The sequence below is a fragment of the Lissotriton vulgaris genome, chromosome 3_1 (genome assembly GCF_964263255.1).
Source record: "Lissotriton vulgaris chromosome 3_1, aLisVul1.2, whole genome shotgun sequence".
Lineage (NCBI taxonomy): Eukaryota > Metazoa > Chordata > Amphibia > Caudata > Salamandridae > Lissotriton > Lissotriton vulgaris.
The window spans coordinates 752380363-752396447 of NC_141689.1; the positions used below are offsets into that span (position 1 = coordinate 752380363).

General features: G+C 47.5%; 1 protein-coding gene across 2 annotated transcripts in view; it reads left to right on the top strand.

Annotated features, from left to right (window-relative positions):
- Positions 1–16085, top strand: part of DMXL1 (Dmx like 1) — a 2236090-nt gene that overhangs the window by 1587122 nt on the left and 632883 nt on the right. The window lies entirely within an intron of this gene.

The following is a 16085-nucleotide window of genomic DNA, read 5'->3' on the forward strand; positions in this document are numbered from 1 at the left end:
GAACCACACAGTGTATATATAAAAAGATTTCCATCTATTACACAACACTCACTAGCACATTGGTATATCTCCTGCCCAAAGATATCAACACAAATACACAACAATACTTCAGTTGCAAGAAGTAAGCACAATACACAGGGGTCTCCAGGGGAGACCAAACCATATTATAAGAAAGTGGAATGCGAACTTCAACTGAAGTTGTTACTTGGATCATGAGACTCGGAAGGGCTGGGGTCTTAAGGAACCACCTAAGGCAAGTACCTAGGAATGGCACAGAGGCTGTTGCAGAGTGGAAACACAGCTGTATACTCAATAGAAGTCCACAGAAAAGTTGTGGTTGCAGTTTTGAAGAAGGGCCCAATGGATCCTGAAGAAACCCCACGGAAGACAGAAGGATGGAGAGTCACTTTACTTTAATTAGTCTTTATTCGATATGTTTCAATCATAAAAGACATTTTACAAAAAAATTTTGTTGTTTTTGTCCCACCCCCTCCCCCCAGCCCCACAAAGATACAGGATCCACAGTGATTTAATACAATAAATAAACAAAATAAAAACGTCTTCCTATCTCATCCTATTTACATTTTTACATGATCTTAAAATATCCTATTTACATCTTTACATGATCTTAAAATATCTATTAAAATACCAAAAACAATAAAATTTAGAAAGCTAAGTTCATTAATGCCAAAAAGGAAGGGTAAAAAAGAAAGTAACAATTACTTATATGGTTTGCATAGTTTATCATTAATTAATACTGATTAGCAGTTCAAATAATCGCAGACAGTACGACAGACAATAACAATCCTAAATTTACTCCAGACACATTTTGCGTGCCCGAATTATCCACATCCAGTGGAGAAATTTTGCCATAGCTATAACAACGGGCTGAGAGGTATCTGTTCTTAAGATCCTAACAGCCTTGTTTGCCGTTCTTAAACCTAACTGAATGCAAATTGGTTTAAGCCATGAGCATCTGGGCATTCTATATTCTGGACAGGCAAACAACACATGTCCGATGTTTTCATTATGATCCGGACAAAAGGGGCACCTTGGGGTTTGTACCTTATTCCATTTCACTATTAGGGCATTTAGAGGTAGTGTCCCCACCCTCAGCTGATGGTACCTCTTCCGGTCCCCTGGGACTGTGATCCAATCCCAATACGATTCGAGGGCCGGTGAGTGCTTGAGCTCCAGGTAATCGTATGTAAAGGAGCGATCAATATGATTCCTAAAACACTTAATCTCTAACATGCTCCAATAAAGTTCACGGAGTGTCTTTTTAGGTGGAAATACATTATTTAGGGGATCATCCCACAATTGGGATAAACCCAGTGCCCTATATAAAAGTTTAACCTCTTTCATCCAGACTATCTTACAGCCAATATCCAGGGTTCTCACCTCTAGGAAGCCTTGGGCATACTGGGAGAGTTCTGGGGTTACCCATAACCTTCTCCAGTAGGCCACGATTCTGTACCTGGCCATGTCCCTAAAACTATAAAATCCTAAATCATAGTTTAAAGGTATCAGTGGGGTTGACATCGGTAAACCAGTAATGTTGCGGAGAAATTTGTTCTGTGCTACCGTCAACTTGGTAAGATTACTGGACCCCCAGAGTTCAGCTCCGTAAAGAACTGCTGCTCCAACCTTAGCGTTGTAAATTTTTAGGACAGGTCTAATTGGTTTGGTATGAGATGAAAAAAGCTCCTTTGTGAGGACTCCTGCGAGTTGTGCATGTTTTGTATCTAGCTCATTTGTGTGCTGTTTCCAATCTAGATTGTAGGACAAATTAATACCGAGGTACTTAAAGACCTGGGTCTGTTCGAGCTGGACCCCATCCATAGTAACTCTACCTCTAATGTGTTTCCGCTTGTGCATAACCATAAATTTTGTTTTGCTTGTATTAATTACAAGTCCATGGTCAGTGCAAAATGATTCAAAAACCCTAATGGCCCTTTGGAGTCCCTGCTGGGTCTTTGATATCAGCAGGGTATCATCCGCAAACATCAACAGGGGGATCAGTCTTCCTGCCAACCTTGGGGCATCTGTGGGCTGATGTTCAAAATAACTGATCACCCTGTTGATGTATAACGAAAAAAGCGTTGGTGCGAGCACGCATCCTTGGCGTACTCCCCTCGCAATGGGGAATTTCTCAGTGGCACTACCCTGCTGATTCCACCGTACTTGTGCAAAATTATTTTCATGCATTCTAATCAGTAAGGACAGGATTTCTTTTGGGATGCCCTGATCATGTAGGATATTCCACAACTTATGGCGGGGAACTAAATCAAAAGCTGATTTTAAATCAACAAAAGCCGCAAAAAGCATCCCGCCCCCTAGTAAAACTGTGCGCCAGTACAATAAAACAAATCTAAAAACTTGGTCAATGGTGCTGGTATGGCTGCGAAAACCAGCCTGTAGGGGTGATAGTATGTCGTGGTCATCTATCCACTCATGTATTCGCTGTAATAATAACCTTGCCACTACTTTTTGTATACACGCAATCAGGCTGATGGGCCTATAGTTGCCTGGATCCGAGCATGCCCCCTTTTTAAAGATGGGGATAATCTCGGCTCCTTTCCAGGTCTCAGGGATAGGCGAGCCCTTTGCAATAGCATTGGCTAACAGCTGGATATAGGTGGCCCATAAGTCCTTGTCGTGCATAAACAAGTCTGCAGGGATAAAGTCTAAGCCCGGAGCTCTGGCTTTAGGTATATTGTTCAGAGTTTTTAGGACATCATCTTTGGAGAAGAGTAAGTGGCTCGTTAAAGTATCTACTAGGGCTAGACACTCCTCTTCACCTTCATCCTCAGCGGCAAACTGAGTAGCATAATGGGATACCCAGGCTTCTGGTGACACATAATTCATGGGTTCTCCTCTATTTGCCCCCCTTCCCCATTTAACAATATTCCAGAAGGGTGTCATGGATCTTTCCCTACTGGCTTCGAGGAGATCCCTCCAGTAGCCTTCCTCCCAATCCCTTTTTGCACTAATTTGCACTTTTTTATACATAACTCGGGCCTCCCTTATCTTGGTTTTATCTCTAGTTTTTACAGCATCTGACAGGAGCCTATAGACAGTCCTACAGGATTTATCATACCACTGATCCTCCTTTCTTATTGGTCTACGTGGCTTCTTCTTAGCTTTCTTAACAAAAAACGGGTTTAACTTGTTAAAAAGTTCATCATGGATCCTGCTAATTTCAGCTATCGGGGTATTTTTGTCAGTTGTACCCCGAACTTCTTGGATGGCCTGGGTTGTTAAATCCCTCATAGCTATTATGCTTTCCTCATTGGCTACACAAGTTGCCCATCTGATGTGTCTTTGATCATTTGAGAGATTTATTTGAACATTTTCCCTCTCTTCCTCTTTTGTCATCAGATCAAACAATTTAAAAGTTAAAATCAATGGGTCATGGTCACTTTCCACCCTTGACTCGATCCACATGTCAAGAACATTAGCCCAATTCTCTTTGTTAGTCAAGATGTAATCAATACGACTATGTGTAATTCCGTTAGAGAAGGTAGGGGCACCCTGCTTATCTGATAATGTTCTTCCATTAGTGGCCCGCAGCCCAGACTCGACACATAGTACTTTTAACTGTAAGGCAGCCTCAGACCATTTTTTAATGGGTATCAAGGAAAGCTGTGGGATTTCCCAGATGAAATCCTCTTCAGTAGTGAGGTCTACATCCTGATTATCAAGTGGTTCAAAACAACAATTAAAATCACCACCAATAATAATGTCGGCATTCAAACAGTGTTGTTTTAATAGGGAGTCCAACAGATCAACCGCCTTAGTGGGTTTGCCACCCGGTAGGCCCCTTGAGTAGATGTTAAAAATAAAAAGATCCCTACTGGGCGGTCGCTGTAATTTGACCAATAATATATCAGAACTATTGGTATCTATTTGTAACACTGAATGATCGTTATTCTGCTTAATCCATGTTACCAAACCACCTTTTGCCCTTCCCCTTAAGCTCGGGGTAGCTGGAATGAAATAATGTAAATATCCCTGGATTGGATCTGGTTCTAACTGCCAAGTCTCCTGTAAAAGGATGATATCCTTTGAATCCAGGAAAGTTAGCAAGTCCTGTGATAGAATCTTATTTTTTAACCCTGCAACATTCTAGGACATTAAAGTGCATTGTACATTGATATTGTCAATGGTAGATTTGATACTGCCAGTTTGGCCTTCACACTGTTGCTGGGTAAGATCATATTCACTTGTGTTATTATCTATGACAGCCAATTCAAGCGATAAATTATCATTTAACTCATTTATATCATTATTATCAGCATGTTTGAAACATTCATTACGAAGGTAAGCATTATTCGTAGTACCAAGTTCATCCTGTATATTGGTTACATTAATCAAAACATCAGTTAATCCAGTGTTTGGCTGGGTAACCATTTCCCTGGCAGCATGATCACCAGAAGAATTGAAATTTTTTCAGAACTATTGCCCAGTCAATCACAATCATTTAGCCCTGATAAGGCTTCATATCTATTGCCTAAAACCATGCCCCATTCATTAAGGGGAGACCTTGGACCTCTGTTATTTCTCACGGTGTTCCACAGAGGACCCGGAGTCCTCGGAAAAGTCACATTCTGTTGCTCTATGTAGAAAAATTTTAAGGTAAGAGGAACAACAGATCCTGCTCTTCTTTGGGGGGGGTAGATATGATTTAAGAGATTGGGCAAAACACCTGGATGGGAAAAAGTCACTATAACGCAGTCTCCCTTGAACCTTTTCGGTCGATTTCCAATCCACGCAACCCTCTTTACGGATTTAATTTCGGATGCAAGTTGGTGTTTTCCTCCCGGTGCCATTTGCATGTTGTTTGTTAGCCAATAGAGTGCCTTACTAGACAAAGATGCTGGCGTTTCAGTTTGTACATCCGTTGGCGGGGGAACATTAGCCAGGACCAGAACAACTGGGGAGGCTTCTTCAATAAATTGGAGGGGATCTGTTTCCTGACAGTTTATTGGCGCAATACCTGTTTGCCCTGGTACCCCCGCAGTATTCAAAGGTCGATTGGTAGAGTGAGTTTCATTTCGGGCTGGGCTTCCAGGGAGCGTTGGACTGCTCTCTTTTTCTATAGAGCTCCTCGCCTTAGGTTCAGTTGGTTTCGCCATTTGTGTCACTAAGGAATTAACTATCTCAACCCCTTCCACAGCTTTAGTTTGAAGACCACTCATCTTTTTTACCTCCGCATTCAATTTGTCGATCTTGGCGATTAAAGGCTTAATGATGGTTTTGATTTTAGAGTCAATAATGTCTGCTATTTTCTGAAGCAAATCGTCCTCATTATAGCTTTTGTCATGGTAACTTTTATCAAGAACATTATTATCGCCAACATCAGAGATTTTTCCCTTATTTTTTCCTGTCGGAGTAGCTTTTTTCCTCCTATTTCCTGAGCGTAACCCCATCCGCCTTTGCTGGGTTTTTCTATGCTTTCTCGAAGGTCGAGTTTCCTGCTCAGGGGATGACAGTTCGTCAGTATTATGCGCCACGGTCTCATGTTCGAGGTCAGTGTTGATTTCTTGATCTAGTGGCACTGTATTTGCTACATCATCCAGCATAAGACTATTCTGGTCATCCAAATTTGAAGTTGGATGAACCGTAATGTCTATTAAGTTAATGGAGTCATCAGGTGCTAAAGAAACTGAGTGTTGAGGACTTTGGGTTGGGCTTAGTAACTGTAGATTAGGCGACTGACTCAGTCCTAATGATTGTCTTCTTTCGTTGTTTATTTTAGCTACGACTTGGAGCATATAGTTTTCTATGGGCTTGGTATTAGCAGGTGGCTGTTTTTAGTTATTTTTTTAGACATGTTGAGGGCTATGTTGTTGATTTGCCCAGTGTAGAGGAGAATAGTACACTTCCACACCTACTCACCAGACCTACTAAGTAACTGTACAATAATAAATGCAGGGTGCTGTGTAGTCTTTAGCAGTAGTCACTTGTTGCTTTGCTGAGATGCGGGTATCAGTTAATTTAGATTAGAAGCAAGCAGTAAGCCTTTCTCAATGACATTGCACAGAGGGATTAGTAGAAAGGAGATTTTCTTACTTGCTTGGGTTGCAGATGTTAGGGGGGTTGCCCAGTCCAGTCTCGGCCAGTCTAGGACTGTCTAAGACTGTCCCGCCCTTGTCCCGGGCTTCTCCCGCGCGCGACTCGCGAGGCGAGTGGGGGGCGTCTCCCTTTCAGCGCCGCCTGGCGCTCCTCTCGCGTCACGAGCGCGTCACCCCTGGTGCTGCTGGGGGCTGTAGTGCGCTTGCTCTCAGCGCGTCCCGCCGATACTGCCGTTCACCTCACGGCTTCACTGCCCGATGGCTCTGCTGGTCCGCTTAGCTGGTGAGTGTCCTGGAAAATGAAACGCTGCTCCGCGAGGCTCCCGGCGGCGTCTCCCTTTCAGCGCCGCCTGGCGCTCCTCTCGCGTCACGAGCGCGTCACCCCTGGTGCTGCTGGGGGCTGTAGTGCGCTTGCTCTCAGCGCGTCCCGCCGATACTGCCGTTCACCTCACGGCTTCACTGCCCGATGGCTCTGCTGGTCTGCTTAGCTGGTGAGTGTCCTGGAAAATGAAACGCTGCTCCGCGAGGCTCCCGGCGGCGTCTCCCTTTCAGCGCCGCCTGGCGCTCCTCTCGCGTCACGAGCGCGTCACCCCTGGTGCTGCTGGGGGCTGTAGTGCGCTTGCTCTCAGCGCGTCCCGCTGATACTGCCGTTCACCTCACGGCTTCACTGCCCGATGGCTCTGCTGGTCCGCTTAGCTGGTGAGTGTCCTGGAAAATGAAACGCTGCTCCGCGAGGCTCCCGGCGGCGTCTCCCTTTCAGCGCTGCCTGGCGCTCCTCTCGCGTCACGAGCGCGTCACCCCTGGTGCTGCTGGGGGCTGTAGTGCGCTTGCTCTCAGCGCGTCCCGCCGATACTGCCGTTCACCTCACGGCTTCACTGCCCGATGGCTCTGCTGGTCCGCTTAGCTGGTGAGTGTCCTGGAAAATGAAACGCTGCTCACCCTACCCATGGAAACCCCAGGAACAGGATATCTACACCAGGGAAGCCAGGTGCATAGGTGTGAAGTGACATCGGAATCCGTTGTAGCCCACAATGGAGGACTTCAGTAAAGATGACGCTGGCGAATACTGTGCAAGAATCTGGTGGAATCCAAGGGTGGATTCTTGGAGAGAAGAACCTGCAAGCAGAGAGGACAGAATCTATGCCACTGTAAAGTGACCAGGAGGCACTGAAGAGCAATGCCCACTGATGCCGGAAGATACAGAGTGATGATGGTGATCATGTCCCTGCAGCTGTGAGGACCAAGCGACGCTGAGGAAGACCAGGAGCTGTGCATGAGCTGTCCCATGTTGGAAGTCGAGAACCAGGGGTCAGTGTCCGGCGGGAGCACCAACAAGCCGTGGCAGCTGCAACAGGCGTGGGAAAACAATGATTCAACAACTGATGGAACCAGAAATGTTCCAAGGGACTCGCCAAGTGTAGGAGAGTTAGAGCAGGCTCCAAGATAGCAGGGAATTCCAACAAAACAAGAGAGGACCCACCGGCCAAAGGCACAAGGTCGCAAGAGGGCCTCAAGCAGCTCACCAAAGATGCAGGCCCAAGGTGCAGAGGATGTGGTGAGGACGGTGACCTTGGCAGGAAGAGATGCTTGAGATTCTTGTAGCCCAAAGATCTCTGGAGTGCAGAGCTGTTATGCTATGTTATGTTATGTTATGGTATTTATATTTTTATAGCGCACAGCTGCCCCAGCAAAGGGGCGTCCTGGCGCTTTGACAGACACTATAACACAACACACAATAAAAGAAAAAGGCAACTATTCAGACACGGGAAACAAGAAAGTTTTAATCGCCTGCCTGAAGGCGAGCAAGTCATCAAGAGCTCGGATGTGCACCGGGAGCGAGTTCCATAAACCTGCCGCAAGCACCCTAAAGGAGCGGAGCTGTGCACAGGGGTTCGATCCAAGCTGGTTCCGATGAGGGATACCGGCCACAAATTTGCAGAGAGAACAGGTGAGGCCTCGCTGGAGTTGCAGAACCACCACCTGTGTTGCTGAGCCTTTCGAAGTTCATGGGATGTAAGGAACAGCAGACCAGTCAGCTTTGTTACAGTGCCTGCAGATGCAGGGGAGTGACTCCTTCACTCCAAGGAAGATTACATTGGGTGTCCTTGATACCCACAAGTCTGTTGAAGAACCTGGAAGAAGCACCGACACAGACGACGAAGAAAACTTGCAGAACAGAGACCAGGAGCAGCAGGATGCAGTCTCATTTCAAGGCAAAGTCCAAGTGTCCAGGCGATCGAAGAGTGATGTAGTTTGAGTCTTGTCTTAGGACGGATCTGAGGACTCACCCAAAGAAAGCCCTTTTATACCCTAAGAAAGGGGTTAGGACTCGGGGGGTCCTTCCCAGGGGAGGTGCTGGATGGACAGAGGAGAGGATACTCCCATGTCCTTTGTCCAGCTCCGCACCAGAGCGGGAGCCAAGGACTCCCAGAGCTGGTTCTAACTGGAATATGTAAAGAGCCTGATGGTGCTGGCAAGTATCCCCACCCCAGCACTATACACTAAGTCCTGACTGGGAGGTGGTCACACCTCCCTATGACAGGAAAACTATTGTTCTACCTTCCCCTGCTTGAGGTCAGCTCAGCAGCAGGAGGGCAGATTAGTGTTTGTGGTCGGCAGCAGCACTAGCTTGCTAGCAGGCCCTGAAAAGCTGTTACCGAGAGTACTGTGGGCTTCCTGGAGGAACTCCCCATTGCATGGAGTCATACCTCCAACACCGGTAATGGTGTTGGGGTATGATTCCAACATGTTTCATACCAATCATGCCCAGTTGAAGCACAGCCAATGACGCGTAATGACAGATGCTCACTATATGTATTTGACCGCACTTACAAACCCTGAAGAATCTACTCCTGGGTTTGTAGGGGTCTCCTGATGATGCAGGGGCACCCACACACTTATAGCCCAGGACCCTGCTTCCAGGATTGAAAGAAGCAGAGGTGACTTATAGGTTTTAAGTACAGTGACTTTACATACAAAAAAACTGATATCTGTCATAAGTGGTGCTAGCACCAGTTTACACAGGCTGAAATGGCAGGCCTGTAGTCGCAGTTCTTTCAGGGATGTCACAATGTCACAGCAAGAATGGTCACTTGAACCAAGAAATTTGACCACATCTCTCCTGCACTCAGGGAACTTAAATGGCACCGTTTGAACTGCGAGCCAGCTTTAGAATGGTCTGCCTCACGCACCAAGCCCTACACACAGGCAAACCGGAATACTTAGCCGCCAAACTCAAAAGAGACGGCCAGTCCAGGAACCTCAGGAGCTCTAACACCCTATTACTCATCCCTCTGAAAGCTCGCAAGCAGAATACCGCAGCTAAATCTTTCGCTGGAAACGCCCCAGAAATCTGAAACTCGATCCCCCCACATCAGAATCATCCCTTCATTCCCGAAATTCAAGAACCTGCTCAAAGTCCTCTTCCTAGACCATTCTCAAGCGAAAAGATAAGTTCCAAGGAAGCTCCTTTCAAGGTTCTCCATCTACCGTATTCTCTTAATTGTGGACTCTGACTTTGACCCAAAAAACCTCTTGGTCTCCCAGCCTGGTTAACATAGAATCTGATTAGACGCTTGTCCTGAATGATCGACTTCCTACCGCCCCATGCTTGTTTGCTCTAGTATCTGATCTATACCAGGCTCGGCCCTGCATGGTCTATCTTAATATCTGTATTGTATACCTGCACATAACTGTACATGCTGTAAAGCGCTCTGATACCCTCGGGTCCAGCTAGCGCATATAAAACTCCTAAAATAAATACATACTTGCCCCTTGGAGAACCCTGGGGTACCTATGCCCTGGGTACCTTAGTACCATATACTTGGGACTGATAGGGGTACACCAGTAGCCAATTATGGAGGGACAAAAGTACTTACCTTGTCAAATTTAGGGAGGAAGCACATTAACTGGGGTCCTGAATAGCATGAGACCAGTCAGACTAGTCCAAAACCACATTGACACCAGCCAAAAAGGGAGGGTAACCATGCTGGAAGGATCCTAACTTCCTACACTTATGATAATATACCAATATTTAATAATCAAATACGTTCAAATTCAGAAGTATCCCAGATTAATCCTCCTTGATGGTCTTGAGCTTTTATTTCCATTTTGTGGTTTCCCTCTCTCATTGTTCTGTGATGTCTCCTACATCATTTTGTGTAGTCTCCCATTCTCAAATCTATGAGCCTTTTCTCTCTTCTTTCAGACAGTCCACCCCCATATCTCTCAGGTCTGTATCTCCTTCACTTTCAGAAATTTGTGCTTCCATTCAAACATCTCTGGGCTGGCCTCCACTGTACACCCCCATCCTGTTTCCCATTCTTGCCGCCCTTGGATACCTCCCACTGTCACCCTATTTTTTTTCTCCTCTGTCTTCCATCTCACTGGTGACTGGAACTGTCTCCAGTCCATGGGATTGCCTCTGAGGTTCCTCCCCTGTGAATGTATTTTACTGTCCTCTCTGTGGCTGCCTCAAGAGCTCCTCCCCTGTTACTTCCTTTGGCTCTCCTCCTTCTGTGGCTTCCTCCAGCTTACGTACCCTGTAGCTGCCTCCCGCTCACTAAGCTTGGTGGGGGGCTGCTTCTAGCTCTCTTTGACAGGGCTCTGACTTACTTTTCTTGCCCATGGGCTGCCTCTTGCTCTCCCCGCTCATGGACGGACTCTAGCTCTCCACGCCAATGGAAGGCCTCTATCTCTCTTCGCTTATAAATGACCTCTAGCTCTCTTCACTCATGGATTGCCTCCGGATATCCTTGCCCATTGACTGCCTCTGGCTTTCCTTGCCCATGGGCTGCCTCTGGCTATCCTTGCCCATGGGCTGCCTCTGGCTATCCTTGCCCATGGGCTGCCTCTGGCTATCCTTGCCCATGGGCTGCCTCTGGCTATCCTTCCCCATGGGCTGCCTCTGGCTATCCTTGCCCTTGGGCTGCCTCTGCTATCCTTGCCCATGTGCTTGCTCTGGCTATCCTTGCAGTGGGCTGTGGCTGACTACACTTGCCCACAAGCTGTGTCTGGCTGTGTTCACTGGCTGCCTCTGGTTATTCTTGTCCATACGCTACCTCTGGTTGTGTTTGCCTGGAGACTGTCCCTGACTCGCCTTGTCTGGGGGCTTCTTTTGGCTCTCATCACCAGGGGCCTGACTCTATCTCCAGTTCCCCTGGCCTGGTGCTGTCTCCTTTTGTTATTCCCTGGGGCTGTCTCTTGCTATCCTCTACCAGGTTTATCTCATACTCTCCTCCCTCTGGAATGTCTCTTGATTTCTTCCTTCCTGGAGTTGTCTGGCTCTCCTTCCCTAGGGCTGTCTTTGACTCTCCTCCCTCTGTAGCAGACTCCAGATTTTCTACCACTGGTCACTCTTGAGTTCTTCTCTCTCTAGGGCTGTTGCCTTTTCTCTGCCTCTCGCCTAATGCTATCCGCCTGCTTGAACTATTTTTCTTTTTCTTCCTCCAGTGGCAGTCTTTGGCTCTCATATGCCTGTGTCAGTCTGTACCACTTCCCCTTTTTAGCAGTCTTCTTCATCTACCAGGGATTCACCTGCCTGGTGTTTTTTCCCCCTATCTCAGGACTCTCTCTGTCCTTTGGAAGTAGAAGGATTACACACCACTCAACTATTTATCTTTAGGAACTATATTCTAGGCTTTGAGAGATGTAATCATTTTTTGAAATGATTTTTGTTTTTAATTGCCTAAAGGTGCCTCAAGGGATGGATTCATGATTGTGAGCCTATATAACAAGTGCTCTAAGGGGTTTTCAGAGTCATGCTCCCGCTGACAAACATTTTGGTACCCAATTTGAGGTTCTAAACAGCAGTACTTGTGTCAGGCCCTGTATTTAACTTTGGAATGGAACTAACCATCTCCCGACCAACTCATTGTGGTGTTGTAACCAAGTTACATCACTATACAGACATTATAAATATAGCCCACTGACTTATCCATTCAAACATATGTGTTTGAGGCTTGTGGGCTGTAGATATACATGCTTTGCATACTGCCATCTAGTCTTGGGTCCGGGTGTTTGAAAGTTATTTTTCTTCAAAGAAGTCTTTCCTTATGAGATAAGGGGATTTCTCCTTTCAGTGATAGTGCGCATGGTGTGTATTGCTGTGCTCTGGTTCGAAACCGACCTTTGGGTTCCCCTTTGTGCTCAATCCACTGTACCTTCGATGGTATTGTAATTGTTTGCGGGTCCCTCTCCCTGCGTATCCATTTGATTGGGAAAGTCTCTCATCTTCCGTCAAAAAATATTGTGGGCGGCCTTCGGGCCTAGTTGCATTGTTCCAATCTTCTGCGATGTAATGGACTCCATTTCGGTTCTGTCCTCAGTGCTTCTTCAAATACCCTTGCACCAATCTACACCAAGTCTGCAACTTGTGTGCACGGGAGGGCGACAGGCCTTCTCCTACTGACAGTTCTGCCTTGCAAGGAGAAGGGACTGGAAGGGGAGGGAGGTGGGGTGGGGGGAGTGGGGGGGGGGGAGTTCTACGTTAATTCAAGTTGGGGAGGGAGTTGGGGTTAGGGGGAAGCAGTTGTGATAATGCAGACATGTGCCTCGGTGCTTCACACTAAGCACCCACACCAGAGACTGACGGCACTAAGGTATCAACGTCTCGAATGGCAAGTGATGTAGTTGCGCCGCAGGTGTGCGATGGGGGGGTTAGTGTCCTGTCGTGGAATGTGAACGGGCTGGGTTCGAAGGTTAAAAGAGGTCTAGTGAACTCCTACCTTAAGAGGCTAGATCCGGATATAACCCTGCTGCAGGAAACCCATCTTAAGGGAACTAACTGTGCCTTCATAGCTAGGGGTCGGCACAAAGTTCTGGCTCATGCGGGCTACACGTCTGATTCCAGAGGGGTAGCTGTCATCATAAAAAAAACACCCCATTCTACACCGCACGCACCTGGATAGATCCACTGGGGACCTATGCTGGGGTCCTGGGGACATGGAATAGACGTACATACACGATCATTTCAGTCTATGCACCACCCAAATTGCAGGCAAATACGCTCAAGGCTCTCGCTCACATACTCCTGTAAACAGCTGACACCATCCACATCGTGGGGGGTGATTTTAACGACGTGATGGATATAGGACAGGATCGGTCAGGGACAGCAGCTAGGGGAGGCAACCGGACTACCCTATCACAACAGATTGCTAATATAGGGCTCACAGATGTCTGGAGATGGCTGCATCCTACTCAGATGGCTTACTCATACTACTCGGGGGCGCATAAGGTATTCTCGAGATTAGACTATGTCTTTATGTCTAGACAGTACTTGACAGTGGACGACACTGCTGACTATAAAGCTATGGGCATCTCTGATCATTCCCCATTGTTAGTAAGGGTAGGACGTACCCGGGGTACTGTGAGGACCACTTGGCGCCTCGCAGCCTGGGATCTTCAGAATGCATCTATCCTGAGAGGTGTGAGAGCGGACATTAAGGTCTAAATCGCTGACAATGAGGGAACAGTGGAGTCGGAGGTCACCTTCTGGGAAGCTCTTAAACCGGTAATGCGAGATAGAATACAAAGTAGACTGGGGGAGGAAAGAAGAAAACTTCAATCTGAAGTCACTACACTGGAACAGACTATCCTGGGCTTAGAGAGGGAGTACCAGAGTTTGAAAAATGCGGAGACTCTTGGAAGACTGATAGATGCCCAAAGACAATATAGAGAATTGGTCACTAATGAAGCTAAAACTCAATCCCTAGCCACCCTTCACCGCCTCTACGACGTGGGGGATAAGTCAGGCAAATTATTAGCGTGGCTAAGTAAAAAGGAGCGTGCGACTAGATGGGTGGAGCACATTAGGAATGCAGATGGGATGCTTGTTAGTTCTGATGCACAAATTGCTGAAACATTTGCTACACATTATGAACTCTTCTACGCAGCCAGGGATCTGGGGACGCGTGAGGAAGCATTTCATTATATGGCGCAGACGGACCTGCCCTTACTGTCTCCCGAGGCCCTTCTGGTGTTGGAGGCTGACATTACAATAGACGACATATCGGAAGCTGTAGCCAAATTGCGACCTGGTAAAACACCACGACCAAACGGTTACCCGGCAGAGTTTTTTAAACGTACGGCGGACCTCTTGGCTCGCCACTTGAAGGGTCTCTTTGCTGAGGCCTACCAGGAGTGGGGGCTCCCCCGAGACCTCTCCCTGGCTACAATCGTCCCAATACATAAAGAGGGCAAACCGCGAGAGGACTGTGCGTCCTATCGCCCCATCTCCCTCCTGAAAACGGAAGTGAAACTTCTTGCGACTATCTTGGCGCGCCGCCTGAGATCGGTGATCCCAGACCTGGTACATCTGGACCAAACAGGCTTCCTGCCTGACAGGGCAACTAGACTGAACCTTCGACGTACCCACAACTGGCTGCAGGAGGTGCGGGGAAGAGATGAACCGCACTGGCTTCTCTCCCTCGACGCCGAGAAGGCCTTTGATGCAGTTCACTGGCCGTTCCTCTATGCTGTGTTGCAAAAATTTGGTTTCGGCCCTAAGTTCCAGGGGTGGGTCCAGCTCCTCTATACTGCACCAAGAGCCAGGGTGAGGGTGAATGGGAGGCTATCACGCAAATTCCAGATCCAGAGAGGGCTGCCCCCTGTCTCCCCTCCTCTTTGCACTCACTATTGAGATACTTGCAGCCAGAATCCGACAGAATGCGGGCATATCCGGTTTTGAAAGAATTGACACAGACCCCGCTCAAGAAAAAATATCCCTCTATGCGGATGATATACTTTTGTCTATCATGAAACCAGAGACCACTGTCCCGGAGCTATTCGGAGAATTAGAGCAATACGGTGGGCGAGCGGGTTACACAATAAATTGGCACAAATTGATCTTGTACGACCCAGGGGGACAAGGCCGCCTGGGGAGACTGCCGGGGCAACTACTGACGACGGTGGAGGGCTTCCAGTATCTTGGGATATACATTACCGTTGATAAGGCGCTATCATTCCAAAAAAACTTGGAGAGGATCATAATGAACTCCGCAGCGGATATGGAACGCTGGAGACAGCTCCCACTTACACTTCTAGGCCGAGCGGCAATGTATAAGATGATTATCCTACCTAAGTATCTATATGCCCTACAGAACGAATACTACCCGCTTCCGATAACGTTGATGGCTAAAATTCACTCGGATCTGACAGTGTTTCTCTGGCTAGGTAAGCAAACTAGAGAAGCCCTGACTACGCTCCAAAGACACCAATACAGCGGGGGGTTCTCACTCCCTAACTTGGAGGCCTACTACTGGGCCGAGCACATGGTACCGATAAACGATTGGCTTCATCCCCCGGCAGATCATCCCACTTATGCCCTAGAAAGGCTTAAAATGTCGTCACAGAACGTATTATATTACCTCTATGGGGGCACTAGACGGGGACCGCTCCTCCCAGCGACGATCCTTACGCTAACTGCATGGAACAAGGCCACAAAACGCATAGGTTGTGAGAAGAAGCCCACCCGGCAAATGCCGATATGGCACTGTAAGTGGTTAACAGAGCTCAATAAACTATGGGGCTTCCGACGATGGGACGATATAGGTATCTCCCCTATAGGAGACGTGATCGCCAAAGGGGAACTGAAATCCTTTATGGTCCTAAAATCTGAATTTGGACTCCATCACTCGCAGCTCTTAAAATATACGCAGCTGCGCCATGCGTAGAAGGCCCAGAATGTCCAACTAAGCGACATCCCAGAATATGTACCTCTGGAGGGACGGCTCCTCCAAGAACGAATCCAAGGGAAGGCGGTCTCACTAACATACAAAACCTTAACTAACAATATGCTAGGTGATCTAGCGAAGCTTATGCCCACATGGGAAGCGGAGGTGGGAGGCATGGAAGACCTGGACTGGGACATAGCTCTAATGCATCTCCGGGAAGTGGCAATTCAGTCCAGACTACGCCTTATTCAATTCAATGTGCTGCACAGAACCTATTATGATAGGATGCGACTCCATAGAATGGGGAAAATAGAAGACACACACTGTCTTAGATGCC